General features: G+C 33.1%; 1 protein-coding gene across 5 annotated transcripts in view; it reads left to right on the plus strand.

The window, feature by feature from the left end:
- The window catches only part of RANBP17 (RAN binding protein 17), a 311,774-nt gene that overhangs the window by 44,684 nt on the left and 245,696 nt on the right, over positions 1-21,394 (plus strand). The gene's annotated exons all lie outside the window — the stretch shown is intronic.

The raw sequence follows: 21,394 nt of genomic DNA on the forward strand, positions 1-21,394 counted from the left end.
ATTGTTATATATATTAATTACATAGTCAGCTTCAGTAGACAATGCCAAACTATATTTTACAAAGTGATTGTACTACTTTATATCCCACCCACTCTGATCTAGATCCTCACCAATGGCTCATAATGTTAGACTTTTTGTCAGGCTAGTTGAGGTAATATACCTCATGCATATTTTACTTTTCACTCTCATGATTATTAATGAAGTTTAGTGTTTATGTTTATGTTCTTTCATCATCAGTGATATATATGTTCATGACTTTTGTTCATTTCCTCCTCGCCATTTGGATTATTTTGTTCTTTTTTTTTTTTTTTTTTTACTAATGGAGCTCTTTATAATATTTTAACACTAATCCTCTAGTTGTTTGAATTGTAAATATTGTCCTCAAGTTTGTGACCTGTTTTTACACGTAACTTTAATGTGTCTGTTCTCTTAGTTTTCATATCAAATTTTATTTTAATTAATTCACCCAATCTTTTGAAGAGGTATTATATTTACGTTGTCCAGAAAAGAGAAATTAAAATGTGTTCTGTTCCAGTCCTATAATCTGTCCTACTATTCTTCACTCTAACAAATAACGATTCTTATTGGTTTTGCATCTTTCCAAATTTTCTGTATGCATGTACAATTAGGAATATGTAAGTTCTTATCCCCTTTTATTTACATGGAGTGTGGCATACCACACTCACATTCTACTCCTTGCTTTTTCTCATTTAACAATGTATTTTATAGCTATTCTCAAATCAGTATACAGAGAATACTTAATTTTTATAGATGAATAATATTTATTTTTTGAATGTATCATAATTTATTTAACTATTCTCTCCATTGTTGAGAGTCATTTGAGTTGTTTGCCATCTTCTGCTATTAAAAGTAATGCTGTACAGATTAACCTTGTACTTGTCATTTTATATTTATGCAAGTATATCTGTAGGATACATTTCCAGAAGCAGAATTACTGTTGGGTAGAAGGGTTAATGTGTTTGTAATTTTTATAAATATTTCCAAATTACTCTCTGTAAGGACTGCACCAATTTACTTGTCCACCAGCAGTCTATGAGAGCTCCATGTTATTGCCTTCACAGGACAGTATTACCAAGCTTTTGAATTTTTGGCAATCCTATAGGTGAAAAATGATTTCTCAGTATAATTTAACATTCTCATATCAGTGAGGTTAAGCATTGTTTATTTAAGAGCTATTTGGTCTTCTTTTTCTGTAAAAGAATTACTCATTTTTTTGGCTCATTTTTTTGTTGTTGGGTTATTGGTTCTTTTTTTCTCATTGATTTTTTTTTTTCTTATTGACTTTTAAGAGCCCTTTATATGAGCCCCTTGTCTGTGTTGAGTTGCAAATATCTTTTTTCTTTTTTTTGAGTGTACAGTTTGAATTTAGTAGATATATAGCCATGTAACTACCACCACATTCAAGACAGAGAACCTTATAAATAATTTTCTCATGCCCTTTGATCCATTTTCCTAACTCTTTATCCAGGTAACCACTGGTTTTTGTCACTATGGTTCATCTCTTTTGGGTTTCTGTGTAAATGAAATCATACAATAACTAGTCTTTTGTGTTTGACTTTGTTTGCTTAGGATAATGTTTTTGAGAGTCAAACATATTGTATATATAAATATTTTGTTCCTTTTTATTGCTATGTAGTATTCCATAGTATGGCTTTTTCTTTAGTTTGTCTAGCTGTTTACCACTTAATGGACATTTGAGTTATACTTGCAGTTTTTGCCTGTTATGAATAATGATGTTGTGAATATTTGCAGACAAATCTCTGTATGTACTTAAATTGTCATTTCTCTTGGGTAAAATACCTGTGACAGTTTGCTGGGTCATATGAGAAATGTGTGTATAATATTGTAAGATACTACTATGCTATTTTACAAAGTGTACCATTTTTCATTCCCATTAAGAATGATCCACATCTTCATCATCATTTGATATTGTCTTGTTAACTTTAGCCATTCTACTGGGTATCTAGTAGTAGTATCTCATTGTGGTTATACTTTGAATTTCCTTGATAATTAATGAAGTTGTGCTTTTTTGGCCATTCTTATATCTTCCTTTGTGAAATGTCTGTTCACATTTTTTGCCCATTTTTATATTGGGTTGTTTGTTCTTTTGTACATAGTCTTATTATTGAAATTGTAAGTGTTTTATATATTCTGTATACAGTCCCTTTTTCACATACATGTTGCAGATATTTTCTTCCTGTCTGTTGTTTGTCTTTTCAACTGTCTTTCAAAGGGCAGAGTTTTAAATTTTGATGATCTGCCTTTTCAATTTTTTCTTCATGGCTTATGCTTTTTATATTTAAGAAATCTTCTGTAACTGAAGTCACGAATATGTTCTATATTTTTCTTCTAGAAGTTTAATAGTTTTAGCTATTATGTTTAAGTCTGTGATCCACTTTGGGTTAATTTTTGTGAATGATGTGAGGTAAGGATAAGGTCCCCTCCCCAACATGTACAGTTATCAAGTTGTTCTAGCACTGTTTGCTGAAAAGACTATCTTTTTTCCTATTGAATTATCATGTACCTTTGTCAAAAATCGGTTGACCATAAAAGGCTAAGGTCTGTTACTAGACTCTATTCTGTACCATTGATCTAAATGTCTATCCTTATGCCAATATTATACTGTCTTGGTTACTATAACTTTATAAGTCTTGAAATCAGGTAATTTAAGTCTTTCAGTCTTGTTCTTCTTTCTCAAAATAGTTTTGTGTTCTACATCTTTTGCTTTTCTGTATTAATTTTAGCATCAACTTGTCAGTTTCTTTAAAAAAAAACTCATTAGAGTTTTGATTGAGGTTGCCTCAATCTATATATCAGTATGGTCCATCTTAATATCCAGTTGATGGGCATGATATATTGCTCCACTTATGTAGGTGTTTTAAAGTTTTCTTTGCAATGTTTTATTGTTTTCAGTTCATAGGTATTAAAAATCTTTCACAAAATTTATTCCTATATATTTTGGTGCTGTTGTAAATTTTGATTACTCTTTGCTATTTTATATAAGACCAGAATTGATTTTTGTCTTTGTGTCCTGTGATTTTGCTCAATTTACTTATTAGTTCTAATAGCTTTTTTTGTAGATTCTTTCGGATTGTTTTATATGATCATGTCACCTAAAATACAGTTTTATGTCTTGTCTTCATGCCTTTTATTTCTTTTTCTTTCCTTATTCCACTGGTAGGACCTTTGGTACAATGTTGAACAAAAGCGATAAGAATGGATATTCTGGCCTTGTTTCTGTTTGTACATAGAAAGCATTGAGCCTTTTACCATTGTTAATAAATTTGATGACGTTCCCTTCTGTTTCTCAGGCTATTTATAATGAGTGGGGCATTGATTTCTTTGAATGCTTTTTTATGTACCTACTCAAATGACCTTTGTTTTCTTTTTTCTTTTACTAATATAATGAATTATATTGGTTGATTTTTCTGTTAAACCAGCTTTCCATTCCTAGGATAAATCCTGCTTGGTTACGATACTGTTCCTTTATATAGGTTAGATTCAGTTTGCAGAAATTTTATTTTACATTGATGTTCATGAAGGATATTTGTCTGCAGTTTTCTTTTTTTGTGATGACTTTGGTTTTGGTAACAGGATAATACTGGCCTCATAAAATGAGTCAAGAAGTGTTTCTTCCTCCTTCTTTACACTCTGAAAGAGTTTGTGTTGTATTGGTATTATTTCTTTCTTAAGAGTTTGATAGGATTCATCAGTGAAGCCAGTGGGCCTGGAGGGTTTATTGTTATGAATGAAATTTTGTTAATTGGTATAGGACTATTCAAATGTTCTCTTTCACCTGGGGTCAAATTTAGTCATTTGTGTCTTTCAAGGAATTGGTCCTATTTTTAAATTTACTGGAATAAAGTTATTTCTAATATTTCATTATTATTCTTTTAATGTCTGTAGGATCTGAAGTGATGTCTTTTCTTTTATTCTTCCTATTTTAAAAATTGAAGTATACTTGCCACGTAATATTATTTTCAGATGTACAACAATAATTTGGTATTTGTATATATTAGGAAATGATCACCACAAAAAGTCTAGTTAATATCCATCACTATACATAGTTAAACATTTTTTTTCTTGCGATGAGGACTTTTGAGATCTACTATCTTAGCAACTTTCAAATAATGCAATACAGCATTATTAACTATAGTCACCATGCTGTACATTACATCCCCATGATGTTTATTTTATAACTGGAAGTTTGTACCTTTTGACCCCCCCTTCATCCATTTGATAATTTTTGCCCTTTTTCTTTTTTTCCCCTGATAGACTAACTAGATATTTATCAACTTTGTTAATCTTTTCAAGAAATCAACTTTTAGTTTCACTGATTTTCTTTCTTTCTTTTTTTTTGGTTCATTTTTTATTTCATAAGTTTTTTGGGGGGGCTTTATTATTTTCTGCCTTATACTTGATTTTATTTGGTCTTTTTTTCTAATTTTGGGTGGAGGCATCACATCTTTAATTTTTAGATTTTTTTGTATTCTAATAAAAACATTTAAAGCTATAAATTCTGCTTTGAGCATTGCTTTAGCTGCATATCATGAATTTTGATCTTTTATTTTCATTATCATTTAGTTAAAAATATTTTCTAGTCTGTTATTTCTTTGTTAGTTTATGGATTATTCGAAGTATGCTTTTATTTCCAAATATTTGGGGTTTTCCTAGTTGTCTTATTGTTTCTGATTTCTAATTTAATTCTACCTTCGGCAAATATCATTTTGTATGATTTCAGACTTTAAGTTTATTGAGACTTGTTTTATGACCCAGCATATGGTCTATCGTGACAAACAGACCATGTACGCTTGAAAAGAATATGTATTTTACCATAGCCATAGTTGGGTATAGTAGTATGTAAATAGAAATTAAGTCAAGATGATTAATAGTATTGTGCAGATATTCTTTGTTTTTACTGATTTTTTTCTGTTTTTTTGGGGGGGGGCCTATTTCTATTATTTACAGAGAAAGAGGTATTAAATCTCCAAATATGATTGTGGAATAGTCTGTACTACCTTTTATTTTTTTAATTAAAAAAAATTTTTTTTATTTTTGGCTGTGTTGGGTCTTCGTTGCTGTGCGTGGGCTTTCTCTAGTTGTGGTGGCTTCTCTTGTTGCGGAGCACAGGCTCTAGGCACACGGGCTTCAGTAGTTGCAGCACACGGGCTCAGTAGTTGCAGCACACAGGCCCTAGAGCGCACGGGTTTCAGTAGTTGTGGCACGCGGGCTCAATAGTTGTGGCTCGCAGGCTCTAGAGCACAGGCTCGGTAGTTGTGGCACACAGGCTTAGTTGCTCCGCGGCATGTGGGATCTTCCCGGACCAGGGATCGAACCCGTGTCCCCTGCACTGGCAGGTGGATTCTTAACCACTGCACCACCAGGGAAGTCCCATATACTACTTTTAATTTTCAATTTTTCCTTCATTTAGACATTTATAATTTTTTGTTTTCCTTGTTAATTGATCCTTTTATCTTAAAATCCACCACATTTGATATTACTGTAGCCAGTGCCATCTTATGCTTTCTGTTTACATGGGATATCCTTCACCATCCATTTACTTCCAGTCTGTCTGTGTCTTTGTTTTTAAAGTGTGTCTCTTGTAGACAGTGTATAGTTCTTCCTTTAAAAAAAAAACCACTGCTGACCATCTCTGTCCTTTAATTGAAATGTTTGGTCCATCTACTAAATGGGGTGGAGGAGGACTATCAACTCAATACCATTTAAACTGCTTCCTTAGAATAAGGTTTTTCATATCACATTGGTAGTCTGTATTTAGGCCACTCGCTGTGTGAGGTCTGAATTGAGGGATTTTTCCTTCTTTCCTGTGACTAACATGGAAATCAAGTTAGACAATTTTCTGTTTTGTCTTTCTTTGTCTAGGGCAGACAGTTCACTTTCTTGCTAAGGGTGTAAGAGTTTCTTGTTGGAGTCCTCTTATTGGGCATGCCCTAGGCTTTGTCCTTTGTCCTTCAAACAAGAAGCTCAAGTTCTCTAGTTGTTTCTATGCATATATCTCTCAGTTTCAGCCCAGACATCTATTTTGGCCTTTGCGGATTTATTTTACTTTCTTACCAACTCAATAGTATATTTGGTGCCTTTGTGCAAATTAGAAAAAGCACCCAGGCAAGTATAATATGCTAGTATGGTGAGTAGAGTACAGGCTGGATTTCAGTCCCCGCTTGTCCCTTCAGTTCTTTTTGTAGATATGTGGTTGCCCTGTAAGCCTGTCTTATAGTGTTTTGGGTTTTGTTTTTTTGTTTTTTTTTTGTTTTTCCTGATGACACAATGGCAGCCTTATATAATATCTTTTCTGATTCATTTTTTATATTAATTCAGATTATGTTATAATTTGGTTCATGTTTAACCAACTATCTATAAAAATCACATTTTTTGGTTTTGGTTTTATATCACAATTAGTCTTTGCTTCTTAAAAGTAAAGAATTAGTAGTAACTTTCACTTCAGTGTGGTCAACTACATGCTCTGAAAGGCCTTTGAGCTGCAAACAGTCAGATCCTGCATTGCTTGGCTTGAAATAAGTATATGAAATTTCTGAGGTTCCTACTCCTCCAGTCTGCTCTCCTCCACTTCTCTGTCCCTCTCTCTTCTGACTGCTTCCCCCTCAAAAAATGAACTTTAACCAGAATGAACTGATGGGTAGCAAACAAGGGCAAAAAAGGCAGTGTTGCCTTTAAAGGCAAATTATCAATGATTAAATTGGTGACAAAACCTTAGCCTAGTAGCAAAGTCAGTGTACTGAACTTGGGATTCTTATATTAAGTTGAGCCCTTGAGAGGGGATATAGTGGTCTGAAACTGGTAGATCCCCTTGCCTTCCAGCAAAAAAGTAAATTAAAATCTTCTGTAAAGAATAGCAACCATACTTTAGTGCCTTAAGAATCCTGCAGATTAAGAGCAGTCAATTAACTCTTCATGATTTAAAAAATAACCAGCACACAAACAACAAAACAAGGTACCATGACTGAGCACTAACAAAAACAGTGAATGGTTTATTTGATTCAGATCTCCTCAAGGACTTAAGATATTGGAATTTTATAGGAATATAAAATAATTATGTATGAAATGTTTAAAGGAAAAAGAACTACAGATGAGCAAACAAGAGAATGAAAAATGACCAGGCAGATTGAAGAAGACTCAAATGAAACTTTTATTATTGAAAAAAATATTTTTTGTGATCTAAAATTTAATGAATTTTTTAAACAGTAAATTAGAGCCTGCTGAGGAAAGAATTAGAAAATTGGCTGTTAGATTTGAAGAAATTTTTAAGAATGTGGGGAAACAAGGAAAGTAACTTTTTTTTTTTTTTAAGCTGGTGAAGGATTTATTTTTCTATTTTTTATTTAAAAAATTTTTTTTGGCCGCACCTCACGGCACGTGGGAATCTTTGTTCCCCGACCAGGCATCAAACCCGTGCTCTCTGGAAGTGGAAGTGTGGAATCTTAACCACTAGACCACCAGGCAAGTCAAAAGTAGCTATTAAAAGAGAAGTTAAAGGATGGAATGAAAAGGTCAGATATGTCAAATTGGATCCCAGAAGATGGAATAGAGAGAATGGAACAGAAGCAATAACGGAAAACATTCTTTCTGAGAATTTTTTAGAATTAATGAAAGACATACATCTGTCAATACAGCAAATCCAAAATGTACCAGTCAAAAAAAAACAGCACTTTAGTCAAACTGTGTAGCTCCAAAGACAGAAAATCTCAAAAGCAGCTTAAAGAGTGTAAAATAGAGTGAAAAACTCACTTCTCAACAGTAAAAATGTAAGCCAGAAGATTGTGGAATATTATTCTCAAAAAATTGAGTCAAAGTAATGGCCATCGTATAACTGTATGTCAGCAAAAGTATCTTTCATGAACAAAGATACTGAAACCACTTTTGGACAAGTGAAAACAGAATTTTTACTACCAGTAGATCTTTACTGAGGTTCTTTATTAAAAGTTTTCATTATACGTTCTAAAGATTATTTTTCAGGAAGAAGGGACATGATTCCAGAAGGAAGGAAAGGAACACACAGAAATTGGTAAACACACAAATCTTAACAAACATAGCCTTATATTTTTTAAAAAGTTATTGTTTTTAACTTGTGAAATTAAAAAAGAAACTACCATAAACAGTAGTACATGAGAGAGGGATGTGATAAGAATTAAAATTGTCTTAATGCTTTGTTTTATTTTGGAAGAGAATTAAGATGGTAAAATTTCAAGAGTAACAAAAGTGTAAGATATGTGATTAACTTCCATCACACAGTAGAGGAAAAAGCCAAGAAAAGAAAAGAGAGACAAAAAGAAAGACAGTAATAGAAAATAACATAGTAGGAGCATTCCACGTACATTATTAATCTAATAAACATTAATGAATTAAATTTACAATCAAGCCAGATTATAAAGTTGAATATTTAAAGAATTATTCCAGTGAGCCAAATGCCCATTATAAGAGACATACTCAAAACTTTAAAACATAGAAAGTTGAAAGTAAAAGGATAAAAAAAATGTGCTGTGTAAATACGAACCTAAAAGAAGTTGGGGTAGTTATATTAATATCAAACAAGACTGTAAGATAAAAAGCATTACTAGAACTGGAGATAATCGTTTGTATACTAAGAAGGTATAACAATTTCAAATATCTAGTACCTTGAAATAGTCTCAAAACATCAAGCAAAGGATGGTAATCCTATGGGAGAAATTGACATATGTACCATTATAATGAGGAGTTGCAGTACATTTCTGCAAATTGTTGATAAATCAAATATGGAAGTCAAAAGGATTTGAACAATATGATTAACAGACTTTATTGAATTGATATATATAAAATGCTGGAACCAACAATTAGAAAATATTAATAGGACACGTGGCATGTTTTTAAAAAAATTGACCAAGAAGAACAAAGCTAGAGGCATCACGCTTCTTGACTCTGAACTATATTACAAAGCTATAGTGATCAAAACAGTATGGCATTGGCATAGAAACAGATACATAAATCAGTGGAACAGTATAGAGAGCCCAGAAATAAACCCATGTCCACATGGTCAGTTAATTTATGACATAGAGCTAAGAATATACAATGGGGAAAGGACAGTCTCTTCAATAAATGGTGTTGGGAAAACTATATAGCCACATGCAAAAGAATGAAACTCTACCCCTATCTTGCACTACACACAAACATAACTCAAATCGGTAAAAGACTTGAACATAAGACCTGAAACCATAAAACACCTAGAAGAAAACATAGGTAGTAAGCTTCTAGACATTGGTCTTTGCTGTGATTTTTTGGATTTGACACCAAAAGCAAAGGCAACAAAAGCAAAAATAGGTTAAGTGGTAAGTGGGACTATATCAATAAAAAGTTTCTGCACAGCAAAGGAAACCATCAACAATATGAAACGGCAACCTACCAAATGGGAGAAAATATTTGTAAGTCACATATTGATAAAGGGCTAATATCTAAAATATGTAAAGAACTCACAGAGCTCAATAGCTAAAAAATAAACAACCTAATTAAAAAATGACCAGGGGATCTGAATAGATATGTTTCCAAAGAAGACATGTGAATGGCTTTCAGGTACGTGAAAAGGTGCTGAACATCACTGATTCTCAGGGAAATGCAAATCAAAACCACCATGATATATCACCTCACACCTATTAGAATGGCTGTTATCTTAAAGACAAGATATAACAACTGTTTGCAAGGATGTGGAGAAAAGGGAACCCTGTGCACTGTTGGTGGGAATGTAAATTGGTGCAGCCAATATGGAAAACAATATGGAGGGTCCTCAAAAAGTTAAAAACAGAAGTACCATATCATCTAGCAATTCCACTTCTGAGTATTTGAAGAAAATGAAAATACTAACTCAAAAGGATATCTACACCCCCATGTTCATTGCAGCCTTGTTTACAATAGTCAAGACATTGAAGCAACCTAAGTATCCATTGCTGGAGGAGTGGATAAGAAAGTGTGGGGTGTGTGTGTGTACACATAAACATATATATGTAAAATTATTATACATTATATAGTATATAAGGAATATTATTCAGTCATAAAAAAGAATGACATCTTGCCATTTGTGACAACACGGATTGACCTTGAGAGCATTTTAAGTGAACTAAGACAGAGAAAGACAAATACTGTATGATTTCATTGTATGTGGAATCTGAAAAACAAAACAAAACAAAGTCGTAGATACAGAGAACAGATTGGTGGTTGCTATGGTGGGGTTGGGGAGTGGGTGAAATGGGTAAAGATGGTCAAAAGGTATAAACTTCCAGTTATAAAATAAATAAACCATGGAGATGTAATATACAGCATGGAAACTATAGTTAATAATACTGTATTGCATATTTGAAAGTTGCTGAGAGAGTAGATTTTGAAAGTTCTCACCACAAGAAAGTAAAATTTGTGACTGTGTGGTGGTGGATGTTAACTAGACTTATTGTGGTGATCATTTCCCAATATATACAAATATCAAATCATTTTGTTGTACACCTGAAACTAATATGTTATATGTCAATTATATCTCAGTTTTAAAAAGTTTACCAAGTATTAGTACATAAAGCGAGTCTCAACAAATTTCAATGACAGACAGTATCATAGAGTCCAGATTTTCTTACCAATTTGTGATTAAATGAAAACTAACCTGTAAAAATAACAAATTCCATAAAGTTGGTAATTTTATAAACATACTTCTAAGTAATTATGGAGTAAACGAAGAAGTCTTAGGGAAATTAAAAAACAAAGAAAAGTGGAAATACAACATGTTTGGAATTCAGTAGGAAATTTATTTCACAAAAACAAGAAAGGCTGAAATGTTGTGACTTAAGCATCCAAGTTGAGAGGTTAGAATAAGAGGAGCAGATCAAACCCAAAGAAAGGAGAAAGAAGGAAACAAAGAGCAGAAATTAAGGAACTAAAAGACAAAGATTCAGTAATATCAAAAAAATCAAAAGTTAATTCTTTAAAAGTACTAATAAAATTGACAAACCTCTCATGAGATAAGAAGAAAAGAGAATTCACAGATAACATTAGGATCAAGAGGGGAAATACAGTTACAGATACAGCAAAGGTTTAAAATATAAAATTATGCGTAGTATTTTTTGAAGTCAACAAATTAGAAAACTCAAAATCAGTAAATTCCTAGAAAAATAACTTAAAAACACAAGATTGAAAAAAAAAAAATACCAGAAGTCGAAGAAGATATTTGCAACACATACACACACACTAACCCAAGCAAGGATCACCATCTAGAAGAACCTGGAAATAAATCCTAGAAATCAATAAAACAAGCAATTCTTTAGGGAAATGATCAATACCTACAAATAAGCATGTCACTACTCATAAGAGAAAGGGAAATCAAGGCACATGAGATACCATTTTACTTCCAGTAGATTGGCAAAAGTAAATCTTCCAGGAGAATGTAGATCAAAGGGAATTTTTACATCCTTCTGGTAGGAGTATAAAGTATAGTCATTTGGAAATAGAATGGAAATCACTTTGGTGTTATCTTGAAAAGTGGAACATTTGAATACCTTCTGACCTGGCACTTCCACTCTTAGATATGTCCTTTAGAAAAGCTCTTCTAAACAAGGGGACATGGCATGAGAATGTTCATAGCCTTAGTGTTATTAAAGGCAAAAAAATGGAAAAAGTTAAAGTGTCCATCAACATGAAAATGGATAAACAGATCATAATATAATTATACAATGGAATATTATATAACATTTAAAAATGAACTACAGGTATACTTAAAGATGAATTTCAGAAATAATTAGTGGAAAAAAAACCAATTTTCAGAAAACTATATATAGTATGAAACGCTTAATTAAAGCCCCGAAACAAGTGAGACTAAAAATATATTGTTTAAGAATATATCTGTAAGTGATAAAAAGATGTCAAGAAGATAGTAAGCATCAAATACAGTCATGGTTACTTCTAGGGTGCAAGGTAAGGGGAGAAGCTAGGTTCGGGTTATGGAGGTAGGTGTGACAGTATTGGTAATGCCTTGGTTGTTAAATTAGATAGGGGGTTCACAGGAGTTTGTTTTATTATACAGTCATCCCCCTGTATCTGAGGTTTCTGCACTTGCTAATTCAACCAACCACAGAAAATACTCCCCCCAAAGTAAAATTCCAGAAAGTTCCAAAAAGCCAGACTTGAATTTGCCATGTGCCAGCAACTGTTTACTTAGCATTTACATTGTATTTACAACTCTTTACCTAGACTTTACATTGTATTAGGTTTATAAGTAATCTAGAGATGATTTAAAGCATATGGAGGTTACGAATAGGTTATATGCAAGTACTGTGCCATTTTATATAAGGGACTTGAGCATCTGCAGATTTTTGTATCCATAGGGATCCTGGAAATAATCCCCTGTGGATACTGAGAGAAGACTGTACTTTATATACATTACATATATTCTTTCATATGTATCAAATATCAGTTACAGTGTAAAAAGATTCAGTTGTAAAATCAAAGACTTGTTTTCCTACAAAAGGGTACTGAAAGAAAGTATAGCTGTTCTAAGATACATGAATGGAATTAACTGAAATGTAATAGTTTATTGGTATTAAATAGGTCTATCTATTGAATAAAATGTCAGACCCGATTTTTTTTTTTTTTTTTTTTTTGGACTGTGTTGGGTCTTCGTTGCTGCGCGCGGGCTTTCTCTAGTTGTGGCGAGTGGGGGCTACTCTTCGTTGCGGTGCGTGGGCTTCTCATTGGGGTGGCCTCTCGTTGTGGAGCATGGGCTCTAGGCATGCGGGCTTCAGTAGTTGTGTCGTGCAGGCTTCAGTAGTTGTGGTGCGTGGGCCCAGCAGCTGTGGATCACAGGCTCTAGAGCGCAGGCTCAGTAATTGTGGCACATGGGCTCAGTTGCCCCGCGGCATGTGGGATCTTCCTGGACCAGGGCTCGAACCCATGTACCCTGCATTGGCAGGCAGATTCTTAACCACTGCGCCACCAGGGAAGCCCCAGACCTGGTTCTTGATTAATACAAATTCAGGGAGTTTTTGTAGTTGTAGTTTTAATAAAACATCATTTCAAAGTTTCTAATATAATGCCTGATACATAGAAATGTTTAATAGATATGTTTTTTTCCTTTCTTCTAGTCAGAAGGTTAGTGAGAAGGAGTCTGTCTGCCCTTTAAAAATATCTGTGGTCTATTCAAAAATAATTGTTTTATATTATGAAAAATGCCTAGTGTGGTTCTAGTTTGTACTGCTGTGTATGGTAGTGTTCAATTTCTTTTGTGTGAAGACTTCAGTTAGTGTTGAACAAAGAAAATTATATGCTCTCGTTATGTGTGCTTTAATTTAGATGCTTAATGGCTTTTAATGTTACAAAATAAGTTTATTATTATATTATGATCTCATTTGTATTATATTGTCTTGCTCTTCCATATTTGTGGTGATATGGTCATGGTTTACGAAAACAATAATCCCTAAGAAATAGGTCATTAACAGTAGTTAACAATTACTTGTGATCTAGGGTAATGACTGATTTCTTTGGGATTATTGCAGTTATAAACCATAATTACAGATTATTACAGCAATAATTATTTTGTTAAAGGAAAAATTGTTCTGTTCTTGAACAGCTGCTAAAACAAGTGCCTTGAACATTTCAGAATAAATTGAAAAATGAAAAACTATAGTGGAAATGTAATCTAAGATGAGATTTAAAAAAAAATTATAGATATGAAACTCATGTATAGGATATTTAAATTTCTAAATGCAATTTAGATTTATGGATTTACATGGTTCTTTAAACTTTGTGGATATAATTCCGTAACCAATGTAACTTTAACATCTATTATTCTGAACGCTGTAACTCTAATATTCTAGAGTTTTAGGGTAAGGTTTAATGTGTATGAGAAATATCACTCATTCAGTGAAATAGGAAAATTGTATATGATAGATTAATTTAAATGCCTTTATATATCATTGCATTGTTCATTTCTAACACTAATCCTAATTTATTCAGTTAGTAGTTGTTAATTTTTAGAGTTAAAAATTCATGCTTTTCTGTCTTGTACAATAGAAATCACTGCTTTCTAAAACAGAACAGGGAAAGAGTAAATATACATCCTACTTCTCTCTGAATAAACTTCCATTCAAAATTTACCATAATTTTAGAAAAAATGCTCACAATTGATCACATGCTATCTTTGCATAGCATTCTTTGATATCAAAGCCTTAATTTCAAGGTCACAAAATAAAATGAATTAAAGAATAAAAAATTAAAATTTGAGAAATTCTTGTCCTATATTTAATATTTATTATTAGACAGTGATACTCATCACACTGCATTGAAAAATCATTTTTTCACTTTTCTCTCTCTCACCAGGTTCAATCTGTTGGGCATCGCGTCTCTTTCTCCCTTCTCACCCTGCCTCACACATATTTAGTTATATCCCAGTGGACAGAACATGGCACATAGCAGATATTCAGCAAATGAATTTTCTGAAAATTCTTGAGAGTTTTTTTCAGTTCAGGGTTTTTGTTTGTAGACACAGCTAACTGTAAGTAGCTTTAATTGCGACAAGCCTCTTTGGTAGAGAGGGAAGAACTTAAAAATTCTTAAATATTGTGTGACTTCATTTACTTGAGCAGCTTTAAAGTAAAACTTAGAATGGACATATAAATATTCCATATTGATATGTTTTATGGCTTTTGTAGCTATGATATAGAAGAACTAAAAACGGTATAGCTATTTAATAATAATAATAATAGCCAACACTTAGTCAGCCCTTGTAGCAGGAATTATGAGTACTTTACATGCAGAATACCATTCAGTGCTGTCAGAAGCCTATGAGCCAATTATTATTATCATCTTCATATTTATAAATGAGGAAATTAAAGCCAAAAAGATTGAGTAACAAGCATAATAAATAGTAGAGGCAGAATTTGAATCCAAGTTGTGCTCTTGGTGGCTAAATTGTACTGCCTCCATTTTTAAATATTGATCTTCCAGCAGAGAAATACAAAAGTTTCATGTATAATCAGTGTCTGGTTTCAAGATGGCTTGTTTTATGAAGAGCTAGTAGGCAGGTGTTTCTACATTTACATTAGTTATAAACTCCAAAAGTAAGTTTGCTTATTTTAAATTCAGCTATTCAACAAATGTTAATTTCATGTGTCACATATACTTGGTTTTAGGGTGGCTGGTTTGGGAATCGAAAGAAGTATGAATGCCCTAGAAATGATCCCAAAGGGAGATGCAGTCTCATCTGTAGTAAAAATCTGGGAGACAGGTAGAGAACAGTCAGGATTAGGAATTAAAATGTATTAAATAAACACTTAAGAGGTTGTTGGATCATCAAGGTCTGTCTAGCTGATTGACCACTGTGTTGTTCAAATACTTCCTTTAATCAGTCTTGAGAGGAAGTGGTACATATCTCATAATGGTATGAGAATGGACTCTTGGAAATCCATTGCCTATATTTGAATCATATACTTCTTAATAGGGATTTGTGACACTAAATAAATATAGGTACAGATAATACATATAGTGTTTAAAATAGTACTTAGTGCATGGTAAGTACTATTTAAATGTTTGCTATTATTTTTAGTAATAGTGAAGCCTACTTTAAGCAAAATTAGTATCTAAGAATCTAAATAGATAAAATATATAAAGAAGGTTATTATTTAGATTTAAATAATATTTTTCATTTTGAGAAATAATTTGCAGTAAGATATTTTAAAAATAATGACTCTTATAGGGCAGGTAAGTTATTATACTACATTCACCAAAGATTATGGTCACAATGTTTTAGATTCGTATCAATTATATAAAATGTGTATGCCCCACACACATTGGAGCACAATCTATTAATGATAACCTTTGTAAGATTCTGAGAAATACAGTCGATTCTCCTTATTTGGTATTTAATGTTCTATAAAGTTTCTGTGAACACTGAATTAGCAAATATTAAACCATTGCTCCTAGGGGAAATACAGGTTGGGTTCCTGCAGGCTGCTGGTCACATTTTCATCGACTGATCAACATATAACCTTGTGTTATGTGTTCCTGCTTAAGGACACTTTACATTAATATATATCATTGATTCGTTAACATTGAACTCACAGCCAACAGCACTACAACCCATGCCTGGACGAAGCTTAACACGTGTATTTTCTCTACAAGGTACATAATAGCTTTTTTTTTCACTTAGGAACACTAGGCAACACATTAGCACTACTCTTGTTGACTATTTTAAACAGTGAAATTATAAACAAGGAGCACAAAAGTACAAAAACAATGTGATACCAAAAAGATACCAAAAAGGGATACTTAGCTGTTTATAGTATGAGAGATGAAACAAGAAAGCAGATTGTTGCTTTGTTTTACCTAATCTTGGAATGTGAACATTGGGCAACTTAAATTATTTGCTGTTCTGCATCTGTCCATGAATGATCACAAGTATTGATTTGGGGGATTACAAATAAATTTTACCAAGTAGATGAATTTGCAAATAGCGGGATAGACTAGAGCATACCTTGTATTGAATGTGCATTAAGAAGCTGCTTTTATATAAGCAATAGAAATGTAACTACCATTAACATTCATTTTTAATAACAGCTCTACATTTTAATGTTTACTAAATTGATAATAAGCTGTTAACTTCTTCTTGCTTGTTTCATGCCGTATTTTCTATGTAATGATTTCTTAATTCAATAACCCATGTCTATTTGATAACTTATGTATGCCAGGCACTGTTTCAGGCTCTGGATATGCACTAGACAACCAAACAGAAAAAATAACAGCTATCATGCAGTTTACATTCTATTGGAATAGACAAGTAACAAAGCAAGATAAATAATAAAATATATATTATGTTAGAAAGTGATAAGTGCTAAAATTTAAAAAAATAATGAATCAGGAAAGGTGGATATGAAATGTTGGCAGATTGTATTCTGGTTATCTTTTGCCCAAAACTTAGTGGTTTATCAAATAACAATTTTATTCTTATCTCTCAGTGTTCTCTGGGATTGATAAGTTTCAACTGGATGGTTCTCCTTTGGGGCCTTTCAGGTGCTGTAATCAGGTGACAGCTGCAGCTGGCATCACCTGAATGATTCTTTACTCACAAGTCTGTTCTCTTTGCTGGAATGTTTGATGAATGGGCTATAGTTGGGCATTTCTCTCTCCAGGTAGTCTCTCTACATGGCTAGCCTTTAGGTCTCAGGGTATGTGGTCTTCTTACATGGTGAATGGCTTCCCCTAAGTGAACATTCCCTGAGAGACTGGAGGAAGCTGCCAGTTCTCTTAAAGGCTAAGCCCAGTACTGGAATAAGTGTCACTTCTACCATATTCTTTTAGTCAAAGCAGTCACAGTCCAGCCCAGACTTACGAAGGATTGGAAAAATAAACTCTACTTCCTGATGGCAATTTCATACATGGAGGGAAGGAATTGATGGGTGTCTTGAAGACACGCTACCATACTCTAGGTATTGAAAATTGATAGGATAGCTGTGTAAGACCTGACTGAGAAGGTGCATTCAAAGTGAGACTAGTCAACATGGTTGTATCTTTTTGCAGGTACATTAAGTAAGCTGTGTGAGGATAGGCAAAGAGTAGGTGGGGATTTGGATTTAAACAATTACGGTTTCGTAAGATGAGTATGTCGGAGGAAGAGAGAAATTGACATTGTATGCAAGACAGAGATTATAATGATTGACAGTAGAACTGGAGGTAGGTAAGCAGGGTAGAGAAGACATGAAGGGTGTAAGAAAGTGAAAAAAATGACAGATCCCAAAAAACTATTAGAACTGATAAAAGAGTAACAAAGTTGCAGGATACAAGATCAATAGACAGAAATCAACAGTGGGTTTATATATTATCAATGAAGAATCAAAAATGAAGTGAAGATAGCAAGTCCACTTACAATAGCATTAAGAAGAATAAACTACTTAGGTAAAAACTTTACAAAAGAAGTGTTAAGTCTTGTACACTGACACTGTAAAACATTATTAAATCAAAGATCTAAATAAATTGGAAGACGTCATGGTCATGGTTCAGAAGACTTAATATTGTTAAGAAGACAGTATTCCTCAAATTGACTTAATGGATTCAGTGTAATCTCTGTCAAAATCCCAACTGGCTTCTTCTCAGGAATTGACAAGCTGATCCTTAAATTAATGTGGAAATCCAGAAGACCCAGGATATCCAAAATAATCTTGAAAAAAAAAAACAAAGTTGAAAGACTCACACTTCCTGATTTCAAAATATACGACAGAGCAATAGTAATCAAGACAGTGTGGTATTGGTGTAAAGGTAGATACTAGATCAGTGAGATGTAGTTGAGAGTTAAGGTATAAACCCTCCAATCTGTAATCAGTTGATTTTTGACTGTGGTAGGAAGACAGTTCAATGACAGAAGGATTGTCTTTTCAACAAATGATGCTGGGACAGCTGGATGTCCACATGCAAAAGAATGAAGTTGGAACCCTATATTTACACAAAAATTAAATCAAAATGAATCATAGACCTAAATGTAAGAGTTAAAGCTATGAAACTCTTAGAAGAAAACATAGGACTAAATCTTCATGACTTTGATTTGGGCAATGGTTTCTTAGATTTGACAGCAAAAGCTGAAATAACAAAGGAAAAATTAGCAATATGTACCACATGAGAATTAAACATTTCTGTGCATCAGAGGACACCATGAAGAAAATGAAAACAACCCACAGAATGGGAGAAGATATTTGCTAATCATATGTCTGACAAGAGACTTGTATCTAGAATATATAAAGAACTCTTACAACTCAATAATAAAAAAGATAAATAACCCAATTTTAAACTGAGCCAAGGATTTAAATAGACATTTCTCCAAAGAAGACATACAAATGGCCAATAAGCACATGGAAAATGCTCAACATTGTTGGTCATTAGGGAAAGACATGTCAGACTTACAACATACCACTTCATACCCACTAGGACAGATACATTAAAAAGATAATAACAAGTGTTGGCAAGGATTTGGAGAAGTTGGGCTTTCATACATAGCTGGTTGGAATGTATTGATAAAATGGTACAGCTGCTTTTGGAAAGCAGTTTGGCAGTTCCTCAAAATGTTAAAATATAGGTATCATATGACCCACCAATTCCAATTCTAGGTATATCTGAGAGAAATGAAAACATATCTGCATTAAAAACTGTACACAAATGTTCATAGAAGCACTATTTACAAAGCCAAAAGGTGGAAACAGCCCAAATGCCCATCAACTTTGGAGTAGATAAACAAAATGTGATATACCCAAACAATGGAATGTTATTTGGCCATAAAAACGAATGAAGTACCAATACAGGCTATAACATGGATGATCTTTTACACTAACTGAAAGAAGACAGTCACAAAGATCACATATTTTATGATTCTATTCATATGAAATAGAATGGGAAAAATCTAAGGAGACATAAAGTAGATTAGTGGTTGCTTAGGGCTGGAGAGAGTGGGTACAGAGTAGGATTTCTTTTGAGAGGGATGAATATGTTCTAAAACTAGAATGTGGTGGTGGTTGTACAACCCTGTGAATTTATTAGAAAACATTGAATTGTATACTTTAAGTGAGTGAATCATATGGTATGTGAATTATATTTCAGTAAAGTTGTTTAGGTGATAGGTTCAAGTGACTGGAGGTTCCCAGTAGAACAAAGGATTGTTGGAGTTGGAAGATTCACTTTTGTAGATATTGAAATCATTACTGGTTATGATAAAAAAAAAAATACTGTTGGAAAGAGTGGCAGTGAACCAGCAGCCAACATGATCAAAAAAATAAGGAGTAATAACCTGAAGGAGAGTAGATAATTGCAATAAGAAAGAGAATTTGGTAGTATGATGACATAGGATGTAAAGCTGAGTGCTTTTACAATGGAGAGAGAGGAGACTGTTCTGGAGGTAAAAATGAGGAACATCAAGTGAACATCTGGGTTCAAGGCCCAAGTTACAAGAGGTGTGGAAGAGAAATCAGCTACCACTTGAGAGGGTCCACAGAAGGAAGCGGGGTCATCAGGGGAGAGCATTATGTTATTAATAGGCGTTTATATTGGTCATAAAATACATTTCAACTGCATATGGTAACTTAATATTGCTATCTTCAGTTTCCTACATGGGCCTTTTTTTGTGTTACTTTTTTCACTAATTATACATGTCTTGAAGCTTGAGTCTGTTTTATGAATTACTTGATCAAATTAGTGTTCTGTTTTACATTGGTAATGTATAAGGCTACATACTTAAGTCAGTTCTGATTTATTTATGGCTTTGTGATAGGTTAAGGGATGTGGATACTTACCAGGTTATATTTCTGCCTTACAGGAAGTTTGTCACCTCAAGAGACTTATGTCTCTCCAGAAGTTTGAAGGAATTGTTGATTAGTTGTAGTGACTGGTAGAATCCACAGGAATATAGGAAGAATGTGTTTTTCTTCCCACATTTAGTTATCCTTCCTAGGTCTTCTAACAAGCATGGGCAGTCTCTTTTCAATACCTTGTAAAAAACACTTCAGTTCACTTGAAAAAGTTTCCCAATAGAGAAACATAGTTGATTTTAGTATTATAAAATAGCCGGCTCATCTTTGAAAAGTCAGTCCCCAAGATTAGCACAAAGCTTCTTTTTAGAAAAATAATTGGTTTGTTGTTAATTATTCATAAATGTCTCAAAAATCCTGGAGAATTTGATACATAGATCAATGAATCTAGAGAAGTAAAGTAATGTACCTAAACAAAAATTATTCAATAAATACCTCCATTTCTAAATTAGTCAAATTTGGCTGCCCCCAAAGCAAGATTTCTGAAAACTATAAGGCGTTGCCATTTGTGCCACTGTTATAAAGTTATTTAGTCCTTTGCTACTACTGCCTGTGAGGTTAATCTGGTTGTCAAACAATGTAATTTGCATAGTGAAAATTTTGGATTTTTAAAAAATTATGCATAAACATGTAAAGGGAGTAAATGTATACCATCCATTATCTTCCAAGCCTGGGCAATTTAAAAAATGATCAGACTGGTACTACCATGATATTGACTATTCAGAGAAGGTACTGGTCATTGGATCATACTGGTACTTAATAACAGCCCTTGATGTTGACATAACATTTGGTGTTTTGTTATCAAATTTATGTTAATCAAACCTTCATGGTAGATATTATTTTCTCCATTTTGCAAATGAAAATCCTAAGCCCTAAAGAGGTAAGTAACTTATGCAAGATCACATAGCAGATTGGTAGAGCTGGGATTCATAGTTGTATCTGACTCTAAAATGTGTCATTTTCACTATTATACTACCTTGGTGAACTTAAAATCCAACTCTTCACTCTGTCAAGAACTGAGTTCACAGTAGTTTATCACTTGTTTGGAAGAA

This window comes from Eschrichtius robustus, chromosome 2 (assembly GCF_028021215.1).
Source record: "Eschrichtius robustus isolate mEscRob2 chromosome 2, mEscRob2.pri, whole genome shotgun sequence".
Taxonomy (NCBI): Eukaryota; Metazoa; Chordata; class Mammalia; order Artiodactyla; family Eschrichtiidae; genus Eschrichtius; species Eschrichtius robustus.